Source organism: Mustelus asterias, chromosome 2 (genome assembly GCF_964213995.1).
Source record: "Mustelus asterias chromosome 2, sMusAst1.hap1.1, whole genome shotgun sequence".
NCBI lineage: Eukaryota > Metazoa > Chordata > Chondrichthyes > Carcharhiniformes > Triakidae > Mustelus > Mustelus asterias.
This window is the reverse complement of record NC_135802.1, coordinates 50354363-50367016: the sequence shown is the minus strand read 5'-3', so window position 1 is coordinate 50367016 and position 12654 is coordinate 50354363. Positions and strand designations below refer to the sequence as shown.

The 12654-nt window shown below is 41.8% G+C and overlaps 2 protein-coding genes across 11 annotated transcripts in view; one reads left to right on the top strand and one right to left on the bottom strand.

Annotated features, from left to right (window-relative positions):
* Nucleotides 1-8146, bottom strand: part of LOC144507734 (mitochondrial glutathione transporter SLC25A40-like) — a 50785-nt gene extending 42639 nt beyond the window's left edge. The window contains exon 1 of one of the 4 annotated variants that reach the window (XM_078235001.1): nucleotides 7868-8146. The gene's annotated coding sequence lies outside the window, so the exon portion shown is untranslated. Of the gene's footprint in view, nucleotides 1-7587 lie in introns of all 4 variants that reach the window. The other 3 variants (XM_078235018.1, XM_078234991.1, XM_078235009.1) reach the window with 3 other exon arrangements.
* Nucleotides 8024-12654, top strand: part of dbf4 (DBF4-CDC7 kinase regulatory subunit) — a 47448-nt gene continuing 42817 nt past the window's right edge. For 3 of the 7 annotated variants that reach the window (XM_078234960.1, XM_078234930.1, XM_078234915.1), the window contains exon 1: nucleotides 8371-8489. The gene's annotated coding sequence lies outside the window, so the exon portion shown is untranslated. Of the gene's footprint in view, nucleotides 8490-12654 lie in introns of all 7 variants that reach the window. The other 4 variants (XM_078234922.1, XM_078234950.1, XM_078234940.1 and 1 more) reach the window with 4 other exon arrangements.

The window sequence follows — 12654 nt, the reverse complement described above, 5'->3', positions numbered from 1 at the left end:
AGCACTGTGGGCCATCAGAATTGTATTCAACCATAATCTACAGATTCTAGCTCAGTGACTGATGACCTTCCTCCCGCTACCACTGCCATCAAGTCTTGGGATCAACCCTGATTCCAAGAAGAGCGCAGGAGAGCAAGCCAGCAGCAGAACCTGACATCTAAAATGAGGTGTCAATCCGGTCAAACTACAACACAGGATTAGGAGCTGGCCATTCAGCCTCACGAACCTTCTCTGGCATTTGAAAACATCATTGTTGATTTGATTTCATCTGAAAGGGTTAATAATCACACAAGTTTAAAATCACATAAGCTGCTATGAGAGAAACCAGAGGTCTTTATTAAAGCTGACCCAGATAAGCATCAATGCCCTTAGTCTGAGAGAATTCATTAAATCAGACGTCTGGACATGGAAAGGGTGATTGATATCCACAAACACAGAACAGAAGCTGGAACATCAATGATAACTTGTAAAAAGAATGAATTAGGTCAGTTAACATGAATAAGTCTTCATGCTGATTGGATGTTATAATTAAGCAAACGCATGATGGTAGTGATTGGTGTTCAACATTTGTATCTTATGCATAATGTAACCTTAATCAATAGTTGAGTGGATAAAGATAACTCTTATACCTTTAATTGGGTAATATACTTGTAATCAAATCTGAAACTATATCTGCTTGGGTATTCCTGAATTCTGTACTCTGACTAACCATTAACTGGTTTCCCAGAGTCCTGTTGCTATAGAATAAACCACCATTGTGAAACACTCTGTGACTTTGTCTGGTTACTTGAAGGGAACAAAGTAGTAAATAAACCAACAGACGGAACATCAAAGAAAGCCCTGCAACAGTGTCCTCAACTCCACTTACCTGTTTGCCCAATATTCTTTGATTCCCTTATCGAATCAGCCTCCACTTACCTCTGAGGAAGAGCAACCCACAGACTAACTACCATGAGAGAAAATAAAATTCTCATCTCCATCTTAAATGGTAGATCCCTTATTTTTAAACTCGTCTACTAATTCTAATATTTCTCATGAGGGGAAACATCCTCTCAGCATTCACCTTGTCAAGTCCCCTCAAGATATTTTATGTTTCAATAAGATCACCTCTCATTCTTCTAAATTCCAATGGATGCAGGCCCAACATTTCCTAAGATAGCCCCTTCATACCAGGAATCAACTTTCTCTGAACTGCTTTTAATGCAATTATGTCCGTTCTTAAGTAAGGAGTCCAAAATTGTACACAGTATGTCAAGATATTTTCTCAATACCCTGCACAATGGTAGCAAAATTTCCCTACTTTTATATTCAATTGTCCTTGCAATAAAATACAACATTCAATTTGCCTTCCTAATCACTTGTTGTACCTGCATAAGAATTTTTTGTGATTCATGAACCAGGATACAAAGATCCCTCTGTACCTCAAAGTTCTGCAAGCTCTATTTAAATGATGTGCTACTTTTTTATTCTTCCTGACAAGTAGACAAATTCACATTTTCCCATATTATCCTTCACCTGCCCATTTTTTTGCCTACTCACTTAACCTATCTCTCTTTGTAGACTCTTTTATGTCCTCAAAATTTACTTTCCTATTGTTGTCTGTGTCATCAGCATATTTAGTGAACATAACTTCAGTCCTGTCATCTAAGTTACTAATATAGATTGTAGAGCTGAGGCCCCAACACTGATCCCTGTGGCACTCCACGAGTTACAACTTGCTAACCTAAAAATTGCCTTTTTATCCCAATGCTCTACTTCCTGTTAGCTAACCAATCCTCAATTCATGATAATATGTTACCCCCTACACCAGTGGTTCCCAAACATTTTCACTGGGCTGCACTTTTCGGAATAAACATTTGCTCGCGCCACGCCAAATTTTTTATTGATAAGAAATACATTCAAAAACAAAAAAAAAACAACTCCTAGCAGTGCTTGATTCATAACATAGAGCACAACTACTTTATAATATCATGGGACATCCAGAAAGTATAAAACAATGCTTGTTTAAACCATGTTTAAATGTTTGTTTGATTGTCCTTGAATCTTCCCACCACACTTGCCATCCTCTCTCGCCACACCAGTGTGGCGTGCCGCACCCTTTGGGAACCACTGCCCAACACCATGAGCTCGTTTTGTATAGTAACCTTTGATGTGGCACCTTATTAAACATCTTTTGGAAATCCAACTACACCACATCTACAGGTTCCCCTTTATCCACATTACCTATTACTATCTCAAAGAACTCTAATAAATTAGTCAAATACAATTCCTCTTTCACAAAACCATGTTGACTCTTCCAGATTGTATAAAGATTTTCTAAGTGTCCTGCTATAATCTTCTTAATAATAGATTCCAGCATATTCCCTATAGCAGATGTTACTCTAACTGGCCTGTTTGCTGTCTCCCTTCTTTATTAAATAGAGGAGTTACACTTGCTATTTTCCAATCTGACAGGATTTTCCGTCCCCGTCGTGGTGGGATCCGCAGCAGCAGATTCGACAGTTCAGTCAAAAGTCCACTGGCCTTCAGCTTGGGAGCAAACAATCCCAACGGCAGACAAGGCTGGAAAATCCCACCCTCTGAAAATCTAGAAAATTACAACCAACACATTTATTATCTCTGCAGCCACCTATTTTAGGACTCCAGTATGAAGTCTATCATGACCTCGAGACTTATCAAGCTTTAATTCTAATAGTTTTCTCAAGACCCTTTCTCTGGTGATTGTAATTGCATTAAGTTGCCACCTCCCTTTCATTTTGTGGTTTTCAAGTATTTCTGGGATGTTATTTGTCTTCCATAGAGAAGACAGACACAAATATCTGTTCAACAATTCCACCATTTCCTTATTTTCCATTTTTAATTCCCCAGACTAGAGGATCCAGTTAGTTACTTTTTCCTTTTTTAAATACTTCTGGAAATTTGTATAATCTGTTTTTATATTTCTAGCTCGCTTTGTCTCAGACTCTAATTTCTCTTTCCGTATCACTTTGTCAGTCATTCTTTGCTGCCAAACAGCAGAATCAGCATGCGATAAACAGAATTAAGCAATTCCACAAATGACGGATCAGATCAAAGTTCTGCAGCCCTGCCACATCCAGTCATGAATAGCAATGGACAGTTAAACAATTAAACAGATGAGGAAGCTCCACAAATATCCCCAACCTCAATGATGGAGGAGCCTAGCTTAGAACATCAGTGCATAAGACATGTCTGAAGCATTGCAACAATTTCAGCAGAAGTGCCAAGTGGATGATCAGTCCATGAAAATAATAATTTTTTTTTTTTTAAATCAGGTGAGTTGCAGCTACAGTCATTGCTGGGGCCTCAGGAACTGATGTGATAATCAACTATCCTGGAATGAAAGAGGTCAAATACTATTGTGTTTTGTGAGGGGTAAAACTGAGGAAAGCTGTTTACCAGATGATACAATATGAATCAGAACAAGATCAATATCTCAAAGTCACTTCCCAAGTCTCGCAGTCGAAGAAGAAATGTTTGTTGGCCAGAACAGATTCAAAATTCAAAAGGGATTAATCCCTTTTTATAACAACTGACTTATAATAGAGTAAAACTCTTGCTTAGTGCCAAAGTCAACATTCCTTCTAAAAGAGATCTTTCTTGAAAAAAAAACATATACAAATTCCTAATGAAAAACTGCCTGTATTTTGGTCAAAGATTAATTTACTTTGTGCTACATTGGAGTACATTCACAAACTTAAAAGTTGCCATACAGATAACATACAGTGGCTGGGAAAGATAAAAGAAAATCCACCTACTCCTGCATGAAAGGCGTGTCTTTTCGTTCAACAGTATGGTGTTGCTCTGCGTTTTATTTTTGCCACACAAACTGTAAAAGCAAATCAAGGTGACCTTGCCGATAGGAAACTATCTGTCTCATTCCATGTGTAAACTCTGAATGCCACCCAATGACTTTGTGATGCTATGGTAATTATTCACAGAATTGACGAGCGTGTTCTGTCAAAAAAACCCAACAAACTTGGCGTAGATTTTATGCTTACAGAACAGACTGCTTAAACGGGGCTACAGTTTACTTATTAGCTAGTCCCAGTTTGTGTGCCCTCTGATGACTCAGCAGATCAATCCTGGGACTATGGTCCTTGGGCCAAGAGTTATCTGAGAAAGCTGGGTTCTCAGCCAGGGCTCCACCCTCTCCCACCTTTCATATTCATTGCGTCTCAGTAGCAGAGTGTATGCAGTCAGTTTCCGACCATGGTGAGGATTGCTGGATGAGGTGTCTACCACACGGAAAGACAAATCATGAAGCCAGGGAGATGTTATTTTTGTTTCAAGGGACTAATGACAAGAATTCCTGGTTTAATAATCTTAAGAAAATGGCACTTAAAACATTGGCTTAGATTTTTTTTAAATTAAAACATTCAAGGAAAGCAATGTCAATATTGAGGAACTGAATATTTCAACACTTCCGGCACACATTATCAAAATCAGACATAGCACAATCTTGATTGGCAGACAGTAATGTCCCTGTACCCCAGTAATCATGCTGGGGCCAGCTCAGAGACAATGCAAACTGTGAAACAGAGCAGAAAAATATAGGATATAGGAATATAGGAAAATTAAATGCTTCAAAGTTAGATGCAATGTAAAATATAAGCTATTATACTTAGAACATGGTGGCAATGGTTAGCACTGCTGCTTCACAGCGCTAAGGACCCGAGTTCGATTCCCGGCCTGGGTCACTGTCTGTGTGAAGTCTGCACATTCGTCCCGTGGCTGCATGGGTTTCCTCCCACAGTCCAAAGGTGTGCGAATTAGGTGGATTGGCCGTGCTAAATTGCTCCTTAGTGTCAGGGGGACTAGCTAGGGTAAAGAACATAAGAACTAGGAGCAGGAGTAGGCAATCTGGCCCCTCGAATCTGCTCCGCCATTCAATAAGATCATGGCTGATCTTTTCGTGGAATCAGCTCCACTTACCCACCCGCTCACCATAACCCTTAATTCCTTTACTGTTCAAACATTTATCTAACCTTGCCTTAAAAACATTCAATGAAGTAGCTTCAACTGCTTCACTGGGTAGGGAATTCCAGAGATTCACAACCCTTTGTGTGAACAAGTTCCTCATCAACTCAGTCCCAAATCTGCTCCCCCTTATTTTGAGGCCATGCCCCCTAGCTCTACTTTCACCTGCCAGTGGAAACAACTTCCCTGCTTCTACCTTATCTATTCCCTTCATAATCTTATGTGTTTCTATGAGATCTCTCCTCATTCTTCTGGATTCCAATGAGTGTAGCCCCAGTCTACTCAGTCTTTCCTCATAAGCCAACCCTCTCAACTCCAGAATCAACCTAGTGAATCTTCTCTGCACTCCTTCCAGTGCCAGTATATCCTTTCTCAAGTAAGGAGACCAAAACTGTACACAGTACTCCAGGTGGCCTCATCAGCACCTTATACAGCTGCAACATAACCTCGCTGTTTTTAACTCCATCCCTCTAGCAATGAAGAACAAAATTCCATTCGCCTTTTTAATTACCTGCTGCACCTGCAAACCAACTTTTTATGATTCATGCACAAGGACACCCAGGTCCCTCTGCACAGCAGCATGCTGCAATTTTTTACCATTTAAATAATAGTCCATTTTGTTGTTATTCCTACCAAAATGGATGACCTCACATTTACCAACATTGTACTCCATCTGCCAAACCCTCGCCCACTCACTTAGACTATCTATATCCCTTTGCAGACTTGCAGCGTCCTCTGCACACTTTGCTCTGCCACTCATCTTAGTATCATCAGCGAATTTTGACACATTACGCTTGGTCCCCAACTCCAAATCATCTATGCAAATTGTAAACAATTGCGATCCCAACACTGATCCGAGGCACACCACTAGTCATTGATCACCAACCAGAAAAACACCGTTTACCCGCACTCTTTGCTTTCTTTTCGTTAACCAGTTCTCTATTCATGCTAATACATTACCCGTAACACTGCGCAACTTTATCTTATGCAGCAGCCTTTGGTGCGGCACTTTGTCAAATGCCTTCTGAAAATCCAGATACACCACATCCACAGGTTCCCCATTGTCCACTGCACATGTAATGTTCTCAAAAGAATTCCACCAAATTAGTCAAACATGACCTGCCTTTCATGAACACATGCTGTGTCTTCCCAATGGGACAATTTATATCCAGATGTCTCGCTATTTCTTCCTTGACGATAAATTCAAGCATTTTCCCTACTACAGAAGTTAAGCTAACCCATCTTTTGTCTACCCCTTTTTTTGTTTAAAGACGGTGGCGTCACATTTGCTGTTTTCTAATCTGCAGGAACCACCCCAGAGTCCAGTGAAGTTTGGTAAATTACCACTAATGCATTTGCTATTTCCCCCGCCATCTCATTTAGTACCCTGGGATGCATTCCATCAGGGCCAGGAGACTTGTCTACCTTTAGCCCCATTAGCTTACCCAATATTACCTCTTTCATGATGATAGTTTCTAGGTCCTCACCTGCCATAGCTTTCTTGTCATCAATTTTTGGCATATTATTTGTCTTCCACTGTGAAGAGCTAAACAAAATTCAATGTCTCAGCCATTTCCTCATTTCCAGTTATTGCATCCCCCTTCCCATCCTCTAAAGGAGCAATGTTTACTTTAGCCACTCTTTTTCATTTTATATATTTGTAGAAACTTGCATGGGGTAAATACAGACTCAATGCAGCGAATGGCCTCCTTCTGCAGTGTAGGATTCTATAGTTCTAACATAAGAAAATATCTGAAAAAGTGGGAGTGGTAGTTAAGAGCCAAAATATATATTCAACTATGTTAAGCCTAAAAGCCTGTAAAATATCCATTTGAAAGAAGAGAGTGGAATGGAGAATTAAAATAACAAAACAAAATCTAAACCATTCCTTTTAGACGTCCAATCAAATCAAGTAGTTTAATGCCTAAAGTATAATTTTAGGTGAAGCACACCTCAAAGCTGAATTCCCAATCCTGAACTTCAAATTCTTTTCATCTTTCACACTTCACTGGCCTCTTCAAGTCAGCACAAATTTATACTTATGTAACATTACGCAACTGTCACATAGAAAAAGGGATAGGAAAGAAATCACGTATAACCAATTTACATGCAAGGCATCAAATACATTTAAACAGATGACAATTGTAAATGTTTACTGCAATTACTGTCCTGTAAAACACTCGAGGCGTTTCTGAAAAAAGTGAAAAATGTGAATGAAGTTCTCCTCGTCAACATTACAGTGCCCAAGCTATTGCTGCAGAAATACCAAGATCGAGTCAGTAATTATTGCCTAAGTTAAAAAACTACTACAGCAATGAAATACAAACTTAAAATGTACTCATTTTATGTTATGTATAAACAAAAATACATGCGGCAGGCACCAGACCATTCTCTATTAGTTGGATAGCAAAAGTACTTGCATATTTCATTATCAAATCGATCTGTTCACTTAAAATTGCTTTATAGCAAAGATTTCCATTCCTGCACAGCAAGAGGAAACTCTTATTTTATATGACACATTACTCACAGTTTTGCAATTGGAATAATAGGAAAAACATAGTGTAATATCTTTTGAAGAGAAATACTCGCCTTAATCAAAAAGAACAGTAAACATATTTCTTCTAAATGCAGTGATACCAGAAGAACTTAACTGTTCAAATGATTGTACAACTTTTTAGTAAAGTGCTGAATCCTGGCAGTGATAAGATGGACGGTGCAAATTGTCCAGTATCGTAAGAAAGGCTCATTTCACCATACTCAGTTTGAGCGACAGCTGTCAGTTTAAGATACTCAAAATATAACAGACAGGGAATAAAATCCTCAAACCATAAGTTTTTGTTTACACCGTTATGAGTTAAACAGCGCTCACCCTCTAACGTGATCAGCAAACTGTTTTATGGTGGCGGTGAGTGGATCGATTGGGAAAGACCAGGCGCTCGCTGGTGGTGATGGTTCGCAGCCACTCTGGAGTGTGCTGGGCATTGCCCGCCTCCCCGCTTCACACCTCCCTCACCGGCTCGCACACATGCTCGGAAACTGTCAGCGGCGCGGACGGGCCTTGGTCCCGGTTCATTGCTGCGGCCTTGAGGCCCAGAGTTAGTTGGTGGCCGCGGTCCCCGAACTAACCGCCACCTCCCCCCTTCAACCGACCGACCGACCACCCACTCCACACACAAGGTCGGTCAGTCCAGGGCCCGGCGGCACATTCACTGTTTATTTTAACTGCACCGATTCGCTGATAAAGCCCCTCTATATCATCAGATTATTTCTCCGATTTTTTAAAAAGTCAAACAAGAAGCAGTTAATCGATTTTTGTTTTTTCTTGCCCCCCCCCAAATCTGACGCACGCGGTGCGTGTGGAAAGTGCTGAGAGGGTAACGCGGGTGGGTCTACTCACCTCGGCGCGATTGCGCGAGCGGCGGGAAAAAGGAAAAAAAAAACGGGAGAGAGAAAATCGGACGGCGGAGAGATAGAGAAAAGACCCGCTGTCGGTGAGTGTGGGGTCGGGGTTATTTAAACTGCGAGGGACCGTTTAAAGGAGATGGCGGCGGCCCGTTTATCCGAGACACACACACTCTCTCTCTCTCTCTCTCCAGCCATCCTGACCCCCATCACCTTTCACGCAGGGTTTAAAACTTGCATTGGGATCAGTTGTTGAACCCAATCCTCTCCCACCCCCGGCGGATTTAACCGATTCCTCGGCACCATTTCCAAGAAGAGCGAGTTAGCTTTGTGCCCTGCCCAATATCCCGTCCCTCAATCAACATAGAATCCCGACTGAAGGAAGCCATTCGGCCCATCGACCCTTCACGACTCCTCCACAACAATCCCACCCAGGCCCGGAACCGGAGTACCCGGAGGAAACCCACACAGACATGGGTAGAAAGTGCAGACTCCACACAGATAGTGACCCGAGGCTGGAATTGAAACTGAGTCCCTGGCGCAGCAGTGCTACCCACTGTGCTGCCTTATCACATCACAAAAATGAATTGACCTGGTTATTACCACATTTCTTTTTGTTTGTGAGAGCTTGCTGTGTACAAGTTGGCCTCTGAATTCCCCTCATTGCACTTTTAAAAGTATTTTGTTGTCTGTAATGCATTGTGATATCTGATGGTTGTAAAAGGTGCTATATAAATGAAATTATCATTGCAATATCACTGCTCTAAGAACAGGCCTCTTTTTCCTAAGCAGCTGTTAATTTGCCCAAATAAAGCCCTCAAAACTCTTGAGTAAATTTAAATACTTCTTTCTGGCTTTTAAAATTCTCTTTCTTGGACTGTAACATTTTCCTCTGGCATTATTTACAGTACAATATATTCATTCAGTGGATCTTTCCAAATGTAATGTTTTAATTGACCATTTATTCTGTCAACTGTCGAGATCAAAAAATTAGCTCACTAAATTGACCAAACCTACGTACTTGGATACAGTAAAGTCTGTGATGAGATTAAATATGCTCTGGCCACTGAATACTAACAGTTTATCTGAGTAAAATTTTTTTAAAAGCAAACTATGAAGATACTAGAAATCTAAAATAATAATTGAACATTCTGTAAATACACTCAACAAATCAGGCAACATCCGTGGGCAGTAAAACTGAGTTAAAATTTTTAGGTGAATAACCTTTACTCAAGTGAGTAATGTTACCTTTTAGTCAATACTGGTTGTTCGTATTTGTGAAGTTATCAGTATACACTTGGTATACTTCCGTAAATCCACTCTTCTGTGGCTATGCATTGGTATCCACTAAAATGGAAAAGACATAAGCTGGTATATAGTGTATTCTGCCTAACATCATCAACAAAATGGATCCTATTATGATTGGGCTAGTAAAGATTAAGTTTGGAGTAGTACTAATGCAATTGAACTGTGGCAAATGGTGGGGGCAATTGCTGATTGGCTGTAAGTGATGAACTGCTCATATTTGTCTCCTGCACAGCCAAAAGCAGCACCTAGAATCATAGAATCATGGGAGTGCAGAAGGAGGCCATTTGGCCCATCAAGTCTGTACTGACTCTCCGATATTTTAACCAGGCCCGCCCCGCATCCAATTCACGTAACCCAATGCATTTAATCCACTAATTTCCCCCAACCTACATATCTTTGGACACTAAGGGGCAATTTAGTATGGCCAATTCACCAAACCTGCACATCTTTGGACTATGGGAGGAAACTGAAACACCTGGAAGAAACCCACACAGACGTGGGGAGAATATGCAAATTCCACACAAACAGTCACCCAAGGCTGGAATCGAGCTCGGATCCCTGGCGCTGAGGCAGCAGTGCTAACCATTGTGCCACCGTACCTTGCTTATTGTTAACAGAGCAATTTGGAAACTCTAACCTAATCTTTTGAAGATATTGAACTCCTTTATCAGATCATCATTCCAACTTCTATGTCCAAGTAAATAAAATTTAGGTTGATGCAAATTATCTTCATAATTTAACTGTCTAAGCCTAGGTATCATTCTATTGAATTTGCACTGCACCCTCTCTGAGGTTAACAAAGAACAATACAGCACAGGAACAGGCCCTTCGGCCCTCCAAGCCCGCACCACTTCCTGGTCCAAACTAGACCATTCTTTTGTATCCCTCCATTCCCACTCCGTTCATGTGGCTATCTAGATAAGTCTTAAATGTTCCCAGTGTGTCCGCCTCCACCACCTTGCCCGGCAGCGCATTCCAGGCCCCCACCACCCTCTGTGTAAAATACGTCCTTCTGATATCCATGCTAAACCTCCCCCCGCCCCCCTCACCTTGAACCTATGACCTCTCGTGAACGTCACCACCGACCTGGGGAAAAGCTTCCCACCGTTCACCCTATCTATGCCTTTCATAATTTTATACACCTCTATTAGGTCACCCCTCATCCTCCGTCTTTCCAGTGAGAACAACCCCAGTTTACCCAATCTCTCCTCATAACTAAGCCCTTCCATACCAGGCAACATCCTGGTAAACCTCCTCTGCACTCTCTCTAAAGCCTCCATGTCCTTCTGGTAGTGTGGTGACCAGAACTGGGCGCAGTATTCCAAATGCGGTCGAACCAACGTTCTATGCAACCGCAACATCAGACCCCAACTTTCATACTCTATGCCCTGTCCTATAAAGGCAAGCATGCCATATGCCTTATTCACTGCCTTCTCCACCTATGACGTCACCTTCAAGGATCTGTGGACTTGCACACCCAGATCCCTCTGCGTATCTACACCCTTTATGGTTCTGCCATTTATCGTATAGCTCCCCCCCTACGTTAGTTCTACCAAAATGCATCACTTCGCATTTATCTGGATTGAACTTCATCTGCCATTTCTTTGCCCAAATTTCCAGCCTATCTATATCCTTCTGTAGCCTCTGACAATGTTCCTCACTATCTGCAAGTCCAGCCATTTTCGTGCCGTCCACAAATTTACTGATCACCCCAGTTACACCTTCTTCCAGATCGTTTATCTAAATCACAAACAGCAGAGGTCCCAATACAGAGCCCTGCGGAACACCACTAGTCACAGGCATCCAGCCGGAAAAAGACCCTTCCACTACCAGCCGGAAAAAGACCCTTCCACTACCACCCTCTGTCTTCTGTGACCAAGCCAGTTCTCCACCCATCTAGCCACCTCCCCCTTTATCCCATGAGATCCAACCTTTTGCACCAACCTACCATGAGGGACTTTGTCAAACGCTTTACTAAAGTCCATATAGACGACATCCACGGCCCTTCCCTCGTCAACCATTCTGGTCACTTCTTCAAAAAACTCCACCAGGTTAGTGAGGCATGACCTCCCTCTCACAAAACCATGCTGACTATCGTTAATGAGTTTATTCCTTTCTAAATGCGCATACATCCTATCTCTAAGAATCCTCTGCAACAACTTCCCTACCACGGACGTCAAGCTCACCGGCCTATAATTTCCCGGGTTATCCTTCCTACCCTTCTTAAATAATGGGACCACATTAGCTATCCTCCAATCCTCTGGGACCTCACCTGTGAGAAGCTTAACAACACCAGGTTAAAGTCCAACAGGTTTATTTGGTAGCAAAAGCCACACAAGCTTTCGAGGCTCTAAGCCCCTTCTTCAGGTGAGTGGGAATTCTGTTCACAAACAGAACTTATAAAGACACAGACTCAATGTCTTTATAAGTTCTGTTTGTGAACAGAATTCCCACTCACCTGAAGAAGGGGCTTAGAGCCTCGAAAGCTTGTGTGGCTTTTGCTACCAAATAAACCTGTTGGACTTTAACCTGGTGTTGTTAAACTTCTTACTGTGTTTACCCCAGTCCAACGCCGGCATCTCCACATCACCTCACCTGTGTCCAGTGACGAGACAAAAGATTTGCGTCAGAGGCCCAGCGATTTCATCTCTCGTCTCCCTGAGCAGCCTTGGGTAGATTCCATCAGGCCCTGGGGATTTGTCAGTCTTTATATTCCCTAAAAAACCTAACACTTCCTCCCTTGTAATGCAGATTTTCTCTAACGGGTCAGCACTCCCCTCCGAGACACTCCCAGTCAACACATCCCTCTCCTTTATGAATACCATCGCAAAGTATTCATTTAGGATCTCCCCTGCTTCTTTGGGCTCTAAGCATAATTCCCCACTTTTGTCCCCGAGAGGTCCGATTTTTTCCCTGACAACCCTTTTGTTCCTAACGTATGAATAA